The sequence below is a fragment of the Chlorocebus sabaeus genome, chromosome 10 (genome assembly GCF_047675955.1).
Source record: "Chlorocebus sabaeus isolate Y175 chromosome 10, mChlSab1.0.hap1, whole genome shotgun sequence".
Taxonomy (NCBI): domain Eukaryota; kingdom Metazoa; phylum Chordata; class Mammalia; order Primates; family Cercopithecidae; genus Chlorocebus; species Chlorocebus sabaeus.
The window spans coordinates 65,422,036-65,435,704 of record NC_132913.1 but is presented as its reverse complement, the minus strand read 5'-3'; the positions used below and the strand labels follow the sequence as shown (position 1 = coordinate 65,435,704).

General features: G+C 37.3%; 1 non-coding gene across 1 annotated transcript; it reads right to left on the bottom strand.

The window, feature by feature from the left end:
• Positions 1 to 3,745: 3,745 nt before the first annotated feature.
• LOC119625391 (U5 spliceosomal RNA) lies at positions 3,746 to 3,860 on the bottom strand. Its single transcript, XR_005241599.1, has one exon. It is a non-coding gene; the product is annotated as a U5 spliceosomal RNA (small nuclear RNA).
• Between the last annotated feature and the right edge of the window lie 9,809 nt (positions 3,861 to 13,669).

Genomic DNA, 13,669 nt, shown 5'->3' with positions numbered 1-13,669 from the left:
TTTTAAAAAATGTATTTTATGATAAAAATGTTGATACTGAATTTCCAGACAACAATAAAAGGAAAGGTAGGAATCTGTTAATGAGTAAACAAAATAATGTCCTTTTCCTGTTTGGAAGGAAGGTAGAAATACTAAATAACTTTAGACTTTAGTAGGAAGTTTAAGGGTGGTCCCTAAGGAACATAAATGTAATCTGTAACTTCCAAGTAAGGAGAACATCAAAGTGGGGGGATAATAGAAAACCTTATCAACCTGACAGACAACCAGAACTAAAGAAGCAAATGTAAATAATGGTAAACACAGAAAATAAAGTGGTAAAAAATAAATGCAAGAGCTAGGCATGATGGGCCGGGTGCGGTGGCTCACGCCTTTAATCCCAACACTTTGGGAGGCTGACGTGGGTGAATCACTTGAGATCAGGAGTTCAAGATCAGCCTGACCAACATGGTGAAACTCCGTCTCTACTAAAAATACAAAATTAGCTCGGTGTGGTGGTGCACGCCTGTAATCACAGCTACTTGGGAGGCTGAGACAGGAGAATCGCTTGAACCCAGGAGGCAGAGGTTGCAGTGAGCCAAGATCACACCATTGCACTCCAGCCTGGGCAACAAGAGCAAAACTCTGTCTCAAAAAAAAAAAAAAAAAAAAAAAAAGCTAGGCATGATGGCACACACTAGAAGTTCCAGCTATCCGAGAGGATGAAGCAGGAGGATCACTTGAGCCCTGGAGTCTAAGACCAGCCTGGGCAACACAGCAAGACCACACTTCTAAATGAATGAATAAATGAGTAAATAAGTAAATCTAAATGTCATTAATCACAATGAATGTAAATGCGTTAAAGTGACCTAATGAATGGCAGACTATTAGATTCCACAAAGAACAAAATTTAGCCACATGTTGCTTATAAGATACACATCCAAAGTAAAATGTCACAGAAATTTTGAAAAAAAGGAATAAAAATACACTACACAGGAATAAAAATACACTACACTGATTCTGAAAATGATAGAGGAGCTTTCATCAGACTATGTCTCCTATAACAATTATAAACTCTGGGCAACATATATATATATTCAATTAGTTCACATATATATGACCTAATTGAAGGTACTTGGAGAATTACCAAAAGCAGGCAGAAACCAAGAGGAGTAAACATTGAAAGAAGAGAACCACACCGGGTGAGATTCATGTTTATGAACCTTTACCTCAGCACAGCAATGCTAGAACTCAAGCAGAAAAGTGCAGTCTTACTGGCTTGAGTCAATGGGCACACTATGGGGATGCCTAAGCAATTTGAGAGCAAGGGAGCATCCCCCAAAAAGGACAGAGCCAAAAAACAAGGAGTCCCAAAATCTATGATAAACCTCACTCAGGAAATTTTTTGGCTGACTCTTTGGTTGTGCACATGCAAGGGAGACTACCAGAGGTGGTGGTGATGGAAAACAACACCTGAAAGGCTGAAAACTCCAACAGAAATCCAGGGGCCGCCCATTGCAAAAGAGGGAGAGGTGGAAATGGGGGTCCAAATAAGCTAAGTGCCTGCTAGAACAGAAATGAAGGCTCTTCATCTAAAGGTAATAGAATCTAGTCTAAACAATGTTTGATTCCCAATGTCTTACATATGATAAAGCTAAACATATGAATTACTAACGTTACAACTGTTATTCTTACATTGGGCTACTCTTCAGCCAAGAAAAAGAATGAATCACTGATACGCACCACAGCATGGATGAATTTCACAGACTTCATGCTGAGTGAAAGCACATAAATACAAATGAGTACACAGTCAACTGTGTGTATCCCTGGTTCCACATCTGTGGATTCAACCAGCCTAGTTTGAAAATATGTGAAAAAAAAAAAAGGATGGTTGTGCCTGCATTGAATACATACAGATCTTTTTCTTGTCGTTATTTCCTAAACAATACAGTATAACAACTGTTTACATAGCATTTACATTGTACTAGATATTATAAGTAATCTACAGATAAAGTAAACAAGAAAATGTGCATAGGTTATATGCAAATACTACACCACTTTATTTTTATTTATTTTTGAGACAGGTCTTGCTCTGTTACCCAGGCTGGAGTGCAGTGGCACAATCTTGGCTCACTGCAACCTCTGCCTCCTGGGCTCCAGTGATCTCCCCACCTCAGTACCACAAATAGCTGGGAATACAGGTAGCCACTATGCCAGGCTAATTTTTCTTTTGTTTTTGAGAGATGGGGTTTCACCATGTTGCCCAGGCTGGTCTCAAACTCCTAAGGTCAGTGATCCACTCACCTCAGCCTCCCAAAATGCTGGAGTTACAGGCATAAGTCACTGCACCTGGCCTACATCATTTAAATGAGACTTAACAATTTGAGCATCCGTGGATTTTGGTATCTACAGGGAGGTCCTGAGAACATTCCTCCTCAGATACCAAGGGACAACTGTATACTGTATGATTCCATGTATGTGATGTTCTAGAAAAGGCAACACTATCTAGTGTGAATGAAATCAGAAAAAGGATATTCTTGTGAGATTGATGGGAAAGGGGCATGAAGGAACTTGCTGCCCCAATAAAAATGATCTCTATCTTGAATGGGTGGGATTGTCAAGAACTGTGAAGGGTCTGAGATGTTATCCTACTTGCAAGATAAAAAGCCTGCCACCATCTCCTGCATCAGAGACAACGGACATCATTATCCGCAACACAGTAAGCAGCCTGAGCTGCATGTCTGCGTTGGCTCCTTTTGTCCCCCAAGTCTTACAGGGGTAATGCAGAGTGACCCGAGTGGATGCCGTGCATGCCACAGTGTGTGCTAGAACTGAGGAACAACAAGCTTAAGGAGCCTAAATCTTTAATCAAGAGCTGTAACTCTGCTTACCCTTTGCCCTGGAAGGAGACATTATCTTAATTTTACTAAACAGAATTTGTCTCTTGCACCAGAGGGAGACACTATCTGTCTTCTGATTCTGTTTACTATACAAACATCTTTAAAAAGATAGTGCCTTTGCTTACAAGACAAACAGAAACACAACAGACCCATGGGAATAGTCTCCGAAAGTGGGTTATAAGAGTGTATACATTAATCAAGAATTCTCAAATCTTACACTTAAGATGTGTAGATGACACTGTAATCTTTAGCCCCCAAAACACAACAATAAAACCCTTTAAAACAAACACAAAAGCAGAATTAGGTGTGGCCAAATTAAGGATGACAGTAAAGGGGGATTCCTGTGTTCTTGTGAATCCTCTAAAATTGATAGTTTGGGGAGAAGCCAGGCTGCCTTACTGGCAGCTGACTCACTGTAAACTACTTTTTCAAACTACGTTATATAATAGAAGCTTATAATAATTATATAAGCTATTATACATAAGGGCAAAGAAGTCATCTTTTTTTCTCTTCACCATTATGTCCTCGGCACCTAGTACATACATGTTCAATATATTATTGTTGAATAAACTTGTACAACCAAGGTGAAAAAGGAACCAACACTTTGACCCCGAAGTCACTGAGTCACCCTCTTTATTCTGCCATCTCTAATCCTTTTCTCTTGCTTTCACTTCTTCTCATCTCAGTTATACTTTTCTTACTTTATTCTTCCACCTCATTCTTTCAAGGAGTCATACAACGGAATAAAATTTTTTCACAATTACACGGTCTATTTATAACATAAAATATTTTATACTTCTTAAAAAACAAATAAAACCCAGAACAGTGGTTGAATTAAACAGCGTGTAAACTTAAAAAAAAAAAAAAAAAATCATTAAACAAGAGGCCTCAAAAAATTGGGTAAAGACTCATAACTGTTCCTCTCCATGGAAATCTTCAGTAAAAGGCCAAAGATTTATATGATCTGAAGAGAAACCAGAGTATCACCGTGTGTGAACTTAAGTGAGGCCATGGAGTCATATTTCTTGAGCGTGAATCCCAGCTCCATTACTTATTTGCTATGTGTCCTGTCAGAAGTCATTTAACCTCCCTGTGCCTCACAGTATTAATTTCACAGAACTGTTAGATGGCTAAATGGGAAAATATCTCACAGTGCTTGGAATAGTAGTGATATAGTTAGAGTTTAACAAGTATCATCTATTATTCAAAAATCACCTAGATTTGTATTTGGGCTGTGAACCAGGCACTAGTAAAATTGTACAAACAACAAAAACACAACATTAAAATAAAAATTAGCATAATCTTTAAAAATAAGCCTAAAACTTCAGTTTGAAAGGATAGTACCTAAACAATTATTGCAACATCTATAGAGAATACACACTTGTTAACAGAATCTCTGCAGGAGACATACATAGGAATCCTTTCTGCTGTAATCCAAATGGATAAAAATTTATATTGTGCCTATTATTTGTAAGGTGCATAGCTGTGTTTGAGGTTACAAAAATAAAACACAGGCTTTGCTCATAAAAACTCTACCATCTAGTAGGGCATACAGTATATTTTTTTAATTTTTTTTTTCCTTTTTTTTTTTAAAAAATGGAGTCTTGTTCTGTCACCCAGGCTGGAGTGCAATGGCATGATCTTGGCTCACCGTAACCTCTACCTCCCGGGTTCAAGCGATTCTCCTGCCTCAGCCTCCTGAATAGCTGGGATTACACAGGCGTGTGCCACCATGCCTGGCTCATTTTTTGTGTGTGTGTGTGTGTCTTTTTAGTAGAGATAGGGTTTCACCATGTTGGTCAGGCTGGTCTCAAACTCCTGACCTCAGATGATCCACCCACCTTGGCCTCCCAAAGTGCTGGGATTACACGCATAAGCCACCATGCCTGGCTCTTTTTAGTTTTTTTTTTTTTTTAAAGTACAAATGTTCACTAAGGAAAAATGGAAAATAGTGAAAAGCAAATACACCCATATGGCTCTTTCAAATTCATTCTAGCAAATTCATTCTAGCTTAAAAAAATCATTAACTACATTATATGGAATTTTGTATTCTGCTTGCTTTCTCTAAATAGTAAGCATGATTTCCATTCTATCCCAAAGTTTTGGAAGGATTTGTTGTTACATAATTTTGATTAGTGTGTGCATGTGGTAGCACCTGTAATCTTCATTATGGCCATTGATATTTAGTGTAGTGGTTAAGAGAATGGGCATCAATTTTAAGTCACCTGTATCTAAAGTCCAGCTTCCCCATTTGCTGGCTGTTACTTGAGCAAGTTACTTTATTTCTCGGAATGTACTTCAGCTTCCTGTTGATAAAATAGGAAAAATAGTACTTACACCATAGAGTTTTGAGATATATGTAAAGCCACTCGCCCAGTGCCTGGCAATAAATCTAGCTAAGAAGCAGTTTTAGACATTGTGTTTGCCTTACCAACATGCTTTCCATACCTTCCCCATTATATTGCAGTCATGCAGTTGGGAACAAGGCTAGACACTGATTCATTTAAACAACCCAGACTAGTCCCATCCTTCCAGTTAGTGATTGCTTCAGACTAATCATGAATAATCCAAAGAGTCCATGACATTCATATGATCACAAGAATGGACAAGTAATCAATTTGGGCAAACAGATCTCATTGTGGATCTATTGAGATGCGTATTAGAGTTCGAGAGCAGCCTGGGCAACAAAGTGAGACCCTGTCCCCGAAAAAAAAAAATGTGTATTAACAGGTTTTTTTCCCCGCAATGGGAACTGCTCTTTCATCAAAGGATAAACCCTACTTGGCAATGGTATGTTGTTCTTTGAACACGTGATTTGTACTTCTAATATTTTATTTAAGTTTGTTTGCATCCATATTCCTAGGTAAAAGAACAATTTATAGCTTTGAAAAGACAATTTTTGTCTTTTCAATGTTTTGGTGCCAGGGTCACAGTAACTTCAAAAATTGAAAAGACAATTTTTGTCTTTTCAATGTTTTGGTGTCAGGGTAACAGTAACTGCACAAAATTTAATGTGGTGTACACTCACCTTTTTCTGCCTACCAGAGAAACTTTATATAACACAGGCATAATGTGCCTCTTAAAAGTTTGGGAGAATGCATAGCGTGATCAGGACTCTTTTGAGGAGATACAATTCATTGGTTACTACATTAATTTTTTTTCTTTGGTTATTGACTTGTTTGAATTTTATAATTCTTGAGTGGGTTTTCTAAACTTCTGTACTGAATATGTCATAGCAAATATTTCAGTTAAAATAATTAAGGATTGCATTTATTTTTAATAATCTATTTTTCATTATCTTTATTATTTCTGATTTTGATTTTTTAAAAAAATGCATTTGTCAGGAGGTTGCCTATTTGCTTTCTTCTGAGTTATTCCTAGTATTATCCATATTGTTTCTTTTTCCCCTTGTGTTACATGTCTATTAGTTCATTTTCATGTTCTAAATAATAGTGGCTATCAGTTTGCCTTTCAGCATAGCTTTAAACACATCCTCTAGCTTTTATTTGCCATTTTGTTTTCACTCAATTTTACTGGATCTTTTTGAAAAAACTGTTTAGGAGGCTTCTAAATTATTTTTCACGATTGTGATTTAATTATTAAAATCTTTTAGTTTTATTACCATGTATAACTTTTGCCTTTTAAAATGCACTGCAGGGAAATTGTCAGGCTCTAAGGTTGCTTTCGGCTATTACAGGCCATTCAGATGTTGAAGTAATGTACAGCAGGTGGGCACTGAATGTCAGAGCCATTTCATTCCTCCAGAAATCCAAGGAGGCTGACAGGATCTACGCTTAGGGTAGAAGAGAGTAAGAGATGTCCTTGCAATCAGACCAAAGTATTTCAAACAGAGAGGCTGGAAAGAACATGTTGGAGGTGTTTCTTTTATCCTGCTATAAATACTCTAAATCAGCTGATGTGCAGAAAGCTAAGAGATCTTTCTGGGTCCTCTATGCTGCTTTTGTCATTTGGTATTGCTTTCTGATCGATTTGTAAACTATTCCATTTGAGAAAAGTTATATTTTTTTATACATATAAATTTTGCTTTATTTTTCATTTCTTGCAGATAATTTCTCCCCATATTTGATTTGTGTTGTGACGGTTCACGGAACATGTTAAGGTTTCCATCACAATCCCTACACTATTGTAAAGTATACTTTGTACTTTCATATTTTAATATATAAAAGTATATATATTATATATTTTTATATATATAAAGTACTTGCAATTTCACATTTTAATCCTATACGAGCCTGCATATAAGTGTCAGGGTCTGTTTTCTTCACTACTAATTGTAATTTTATCAGTGACTATGCTTCTGTTATTTAGCTTTATAACTTCTCCTTAAATTGTACTCTGAGATACTTTTTCTGTTGAGTGTGTGTGACAGAATTGGATTTGAAGGTAAGTCTCTTGGATGAAGGAAACAATTTCATTTTGTTTTTAGAATTTAAACAGTTTAAACAGTTTTGGTCTTATGCGGTTTTTTTTTTTTTTTTTTTTTACTTTTTTCATAGACACAATTTCACTTTTGCATTGTTCAAGAATTTGAAGAGAAGACATTCTGTTATTAATTTTATTATTAACCACTTTAACAGATTTCAAAAGATTCTTCCTTACATTTAATTACCAAAGTAAAAAACGAATGAATTTTAATATTTCTTTACAAAAGAGAAGGATTTTACCCCTTACCTGCCTCTGTCCCCTCAAAAAAAGAAATTGCCATTCCTTCTTGGCCTTCATTAACTTAACCTAGGGCTATAAATCCCACTGAAAAATTTCAGAATAGATAAGTCATATGATAAACCTCTTTTTTTAAAAAATGAAATTTACAATTACTTTCATTATTCTAATAGTTTCCATGATGATTTCAATACTCACCGACTGGCCTTTCTTTCCTTATTCTTTTATTCTTAATTTTGATTCATTTTGGGAGTGCGGTGATTAATTTTTTTCCAGAAAGGGCAAATGAGCAGTACATTGTATATCACAGAATGTCTGTTACCTTTACAATTTGGATGAGTAGAGAAATCTTGGGCTACAAAACTGTAGACATTGCTCCATTCCAGATGGCATTTAAAATGTGTAGAAGAGGATCTTCAGTCTTGTGCCTTTTAAAATTTTTTAGATCAACGATGTTTGTTCTATTAAAATGAATTATTGTTTATTGGGAACATCTATTAGGCAATGGATAAATCTCTGTAATCAGTCTTTTTGATCTGTACCTTTTCTCTCACTATATACGTCGAAGGGTGCTTTTTGTCTTTCACTCTGATGCTTTTTGTTCATCCTAACTTATTTAAGCTGCAGAATCCTTTAAAGGAAAGCTTTTAAAGCACAATATATAACATTGATGAAAGCAGTTCTGATCTGGAAAATAAACAGAAAGTGGGGGAACTTCCCTCTATCTTCCCTTTGTGGACTCATGAGAACCCACAGGATTCTGAAAAGTAGTTTAGTATTCACTGTTCATCTTGGATTCAGTTTTCTTTAGTGCTATGACTATTTACTATTTCTGACACAAATGTTAATTTAGCTTCTCCTTTTCTTTTCTCACTCTTATTCTCCTGCCCTCTTGCCATCATAATAACCTGCTGCACCATAGGGGGAGCAAAAGCAGATATTTTCTAATATTTCTTGTTCTATAAGCACTGGAAGAACAAAGTCCTTCTTTCTAAATGCTTCAGGACATTGCTCTTCTCTCATTCTGCAGAACTGTCTGTTTCACCAGCCTCATGCTGATTTTTGCTTTATTCACTAAGAAAGAAAAACTTTAATTGAAGTATAAGATAAATAAAAAATGCATACTCCATACAGTACAGCTCAAAAACAATCAGTTATCCCATCCTGGTCAAGAAAGACAAGACCACCAGCACACCATAACTCCCTTTGTGAACTTCCCCATTCCAGTCTGCTCAACAGTATGTTTTGCTTGTTTCTGAACTCTGTAAGTGGGAATCCTACAGCACATCTTTTGTTGACTGGTTGCTTTTGTTCAACATTATGTTTGTGAGATTCCTTCAAATCGTTAAGTGTGGCAAGAGTTAGCTCATTTCCTTGCTATACAGTGTCATATGCATTCTGTTCATGGACACTGGGGTTCTTTCCACTTTGAGGCTACTATGAATAATACCAAGAATGTTTTTGTATGTGTCTTTTGGTACACATATGTACACATCTTTATTGGATATATGCTTAGAAGTGGAACTGCTGAGTTGAGGGCATACATATATTCAACTTTAGTAGATACAGTCAAACATTTTCCCAAGTGGTTGAGCCAATTTGCATCAGCAGTTCTTGTTATTTCACACTGTCACCAGTACTTGGTATTGTCAACATTTTAATTCTTGCTGTACATACCACTGTTGGGGTAGCTTATTGTAGTTGTAATGAGCAGTTCATTGACGACTAATACGGCTGAACATTCTGAGTTTTAAAAGATTCTTTAGCTTAAATTAACTATCAAATTAAAAAGAATATTTTAATATTTCTTTACAAAATGAATCTATCCACTCCTCCTGTCCTCTGCCAAAACAAAACAACCCCAAAACAAAACTAAATAAAACTCCCCAAACAAAAAACCCTGCCCTCCTCTTGGTCTTCTTTTGTGAAGTGCTTGTTCAAATCTTTTGCCCATTTAGTTACTTATTTCACAATGAGGTTATCTAGGCCAACTGCAGAGAACTGTCAGACTCTGAATATTGCTTTCAGCTCTTTCACAGTCTACTCAAGTAAGTGCTGATATAATATCCAAAAGGCGGTCAAAGGTATTAGACTCATTTCATTTTCCCAGGAAATCCCAGGAGGTCCGTCAGATCTAGGGTAGAAGAGGGTAAGGGACTTCCTTGCAATAAGATCAAAGTTCTCAGGGCAAAGAAGCTGAAAAGAACATTCTGCGCCCCCCCCCCCCCCACCGCGCCCCCCATCTGTAAGTATTCTAAATCAGCTGATGTGCAGAGGCTAAGACATCTTTCTGTGCTGGTTATGTCACCTTTGTCATTCATACTCTTCTGGTCAGAGGCAGGATCTTTTATGACTCCCCTATCGAGGTGAATGCCAGGTGTGGTTCTCTTAGTCAAGGAAACCTCCAACATAGTGCAGCTTCAGGGCCACTAGTGAAGGAATGCAGAAAGAAGCCTATTATGACAAGACTCTCAATAGCTGTCTCAAATTAATAGTATAGCCTTCTCATACATAATAAGGAGTGTCGGAAGATGGGAGGCTAAGGTGTCATCTTGTTTTATTTGTTTTTGTTTGTTTGTTTGAGACGGAGTCTCGCTCTGTTGCCCAGGCTGGAGTGCAGTGGGGCGATCTCGGCTGACTGCAAGCTCCGCCTCCCGGGTTCACGCCATTCTCCTGCCTCAGCCTCCGGAGTAGCTGGGACTACAGGCGCCCGCCACCACGCCTGGCTCAGTTTTTGTATTTTTAGTGGAGACGGGGTTTCACCATGTTAACCAGGATGGTCTTGATTTCCTGACCTCGTGATCGGCCCATCTTGGCCTCCTGAAGTGCTGGGATTACAGGCGTGAGCCACTGCGCCCGGCCGTCATTTTGTTTTATTAACAGGATGTTCCGATGTAGAACTGGAGTGAGTCATTTTTTAAAATCCTACCCCTTACTAGGATTCTACTAAATTTCTGTTTAGTAGAAATTCTTTCTAGTTTCCACTAATCTTAACCTAAGCTTCTATGATATAAATTTTCTTCCTACTTAATGTTTTCAAGGATATTTTTGTAGAACCCTGAGAGAGGTTTACAGAGGCTTGCATTTACACTAATAATTATTTATCTTTCTTATTTTCTAGATGAGAAAACAGACCCAAAAAGGCAATGTGGGTATATGAAACTCACTTTTGGGGAACTAAAGGCTAATAATATCAACAAGATCTAGAAGACATGATAAATTCCCGCTACAAATAGCTAAAAGCTATTAAGTAGAAGCTGGGTATGCCAGGCACATTGCTAATCTTTAAGGATGATGTAAGGGAGATTTACTTCCGATTTTTTTTTGTGTGTGTGAAATACCTCCTTTGAGTTAACATAGTAAAATAAGGCTGTAGGAACTACATTACAGTACCTGGTATAGACTCCTTATTGCCTGTGATTCCCAGATATTCCTAACAGGACTCATCTCCTACTATTTTTAGCCTAAATCTGGGATATTGCCAAAGCAGATCCCCCTGTCCAGTGCTCTCAGCAACTATTGCAGATTGTTTCTAAAGTCAGTCCTTTTAAGTAACAGATTAAAATATTCTCCTCTACCCTCTTCAAAATGGTCATGCTGGCACTTCTATTGAGTTACAAATGTACTAATATAGAAGAGGGAGGAAGTCTTTTGTGCCAGTGGGGCAATGAGATAAGAATGTAAAAAGTATCTCCTAGGGCCAAAACCCAACACAATGGGTAGACTTTGTTTTATTTGAATTTTATTTTTGAGATGGAGTCTTGCTGTGTCGCCCAGGCTGGAGTGCAGTGGCAAAATCTTGGCTCACTGCAACCTCTGCCTCAGTCTCCTTCGTAGCTGGGATTACTCCAAGAGATTCTCCTGCCTCAGCCTCCTTAGTAGCTGGGATTACAGGTGACTGCCAGCATGCCTGGCTAATCTTTTTGTATTTTTTTTTCAGTAGAGATAGGGATTTACCATGTTGGCCAGGCTGGTCTCAAACTCCTGACCTCAAGTGATCCGCCCACCTCAGCCTCCCACAGTGCTGAGATTACAGGCATCAGCCACTGCGCCCGGCCCAGATAGGCTTTGTTGACAAAGAGAGGAAAACAAGGAAATTATATATTTTTACATATCAGAACTTCCAGTAAATTAACATATAACTTTAAAGTAGATGACTTTAATTTTTTTTCTGGCATTAAAAAAACAACAAAAAAAACAGAGCAAACAAGCAAACAAAACCCTTAAAAACTCTGAGCTAATGAATGCTGTTACCTATGTCTTGTTAATGCTAGAAAATATTGATAATATATGAGGAAAAAAATTAGTTGTAACATCATTACTTACAAAATCAGAAAATAATTTGGAGAAGAATTCAGAGAACATAGTTTCACAGAAGTTATCGGTGGGAAGCACTTAGGTTATTCTTCTGTGCTCAGTATTTCTCCCAATTTCTATAGAAAACAGTACTGGTACTTGCCTTTTCACACAGTTCTTGAGTTTTGTACCTCATATACAAACAACTGTTTAAAAATGGTCTCCTGATGCCTTCCTTCTGCCACTTCTGCAGCATTTTGGTCAGACAGGCAGTTTCTAAGAGTCCCACAGTGGTGTAGCCTACATTAGCTAGCTCACAGGGACTGTGACATCCAGATACTGCCTTCAATTCATATATGACAGTCACAGAACTCCCCTTTTCTCTGATAATTACTCAAATAAATTTTCACAGAGCCTGGTAACTTTCTCAAAGTATAGTGGGAGCTGCATTGTCTACTAAGGACAAGACTTTTCTACCTTAAATAAAGTCAAAGCATGGCCATTGTAATGAATGAACTACAACTTGATATTTTAACTCAATGTTTCTGTCTGATCTCCTACCAATACCATACCTTCTGTTCCCAGGATCCATGTGTTCTTGAGCTACTGTTTCTAGAAAAGGAAATAATGCAATCCATTTATTAGAATTCATGTATTAAAATGGAACTTCTTGTCTAATAAGGATGACCATTTTTGTTTTCTCTTTACTGAAATCATATGTAAAAATAACTGCCCTGATTTTTAATAGCGCTTACCATCCACATATGGAACAAAGCCTGCATGTGGCTATACCTCTAGGTGAAAAGGCAATAGATTTCACTTGTTCTTGCCCTCACTGATTTTTAGCTTTAGTATTTATTAAAGCTATTGAAAGTTACAATGTACCTATAAATCAAAAGGTTTTTGGGTACATCAGAAAAGCATTCATTTTACAAGAAGATTCATCTTATGATTGTAAGAACACTCACATACATACAGAAGTATTTCTGTACCCTTTTGATTATTCTATTTCAGTTTTTTTGACAATGATAATTACATCTCCCTCATACCCCTTTGTCATTTAAAACACATAACATGTACCTATGTACTTCTTCAGAATCCCAATCTTTGGTAATTTATTCAGACAATTCACTTAAAAATAAATGTAAATAAAAATATTAGGTAAAAGCTTTGAATGGCCTAAACAATTACTATCCTTTACAAACATCAAAAAATACTCACTAAGATAAAAAAGATGGCCTGTTATTTGTTATTTGTGCGACTGTGTTTTTCAATTTCTTAATGCAATTCATATTTACTGATATTAAACTAAAGAAAAACCAGATGCTTAATTCTAAAAAATGCCCAAGGTAAAAAGACTAGGAAACAACTTCTCTATGCCTTTCTATTACAACAGTCCAACCTAAGGTCCAACATAAGAAATCTCCTTGGGCCAGTATATTCCAAAGTTAACATCACTGACCACCCCATCATAACCACAGCTTGTTCAAAAACTCACCCCAAACCTGCACAACCAGTATACCTACATTTTAAACAAACACTTATGGTAATTCTTGTGGACACCAAAGTTTAAGAACTACAGTTTTGGCTGGGTGCGGTGGGTCATGCCTGTAATCCCAGCACTTTGGGAGGCTGAGGCGGGCAGGTCACCTGAGGTCGGGAGTTTGAGACCAGCCTGACCAACATAGAGAAACTCTGTCTCTACTAAAAATGCAAAATCAGCTGGGTGTGGTGGCACACGCCTGTAATCCCAGCTACTTGGGAGGCTGAGGCAGCAGAATCGCTTGAACCCGGGAGGTGGAGGTTGTGGTGAG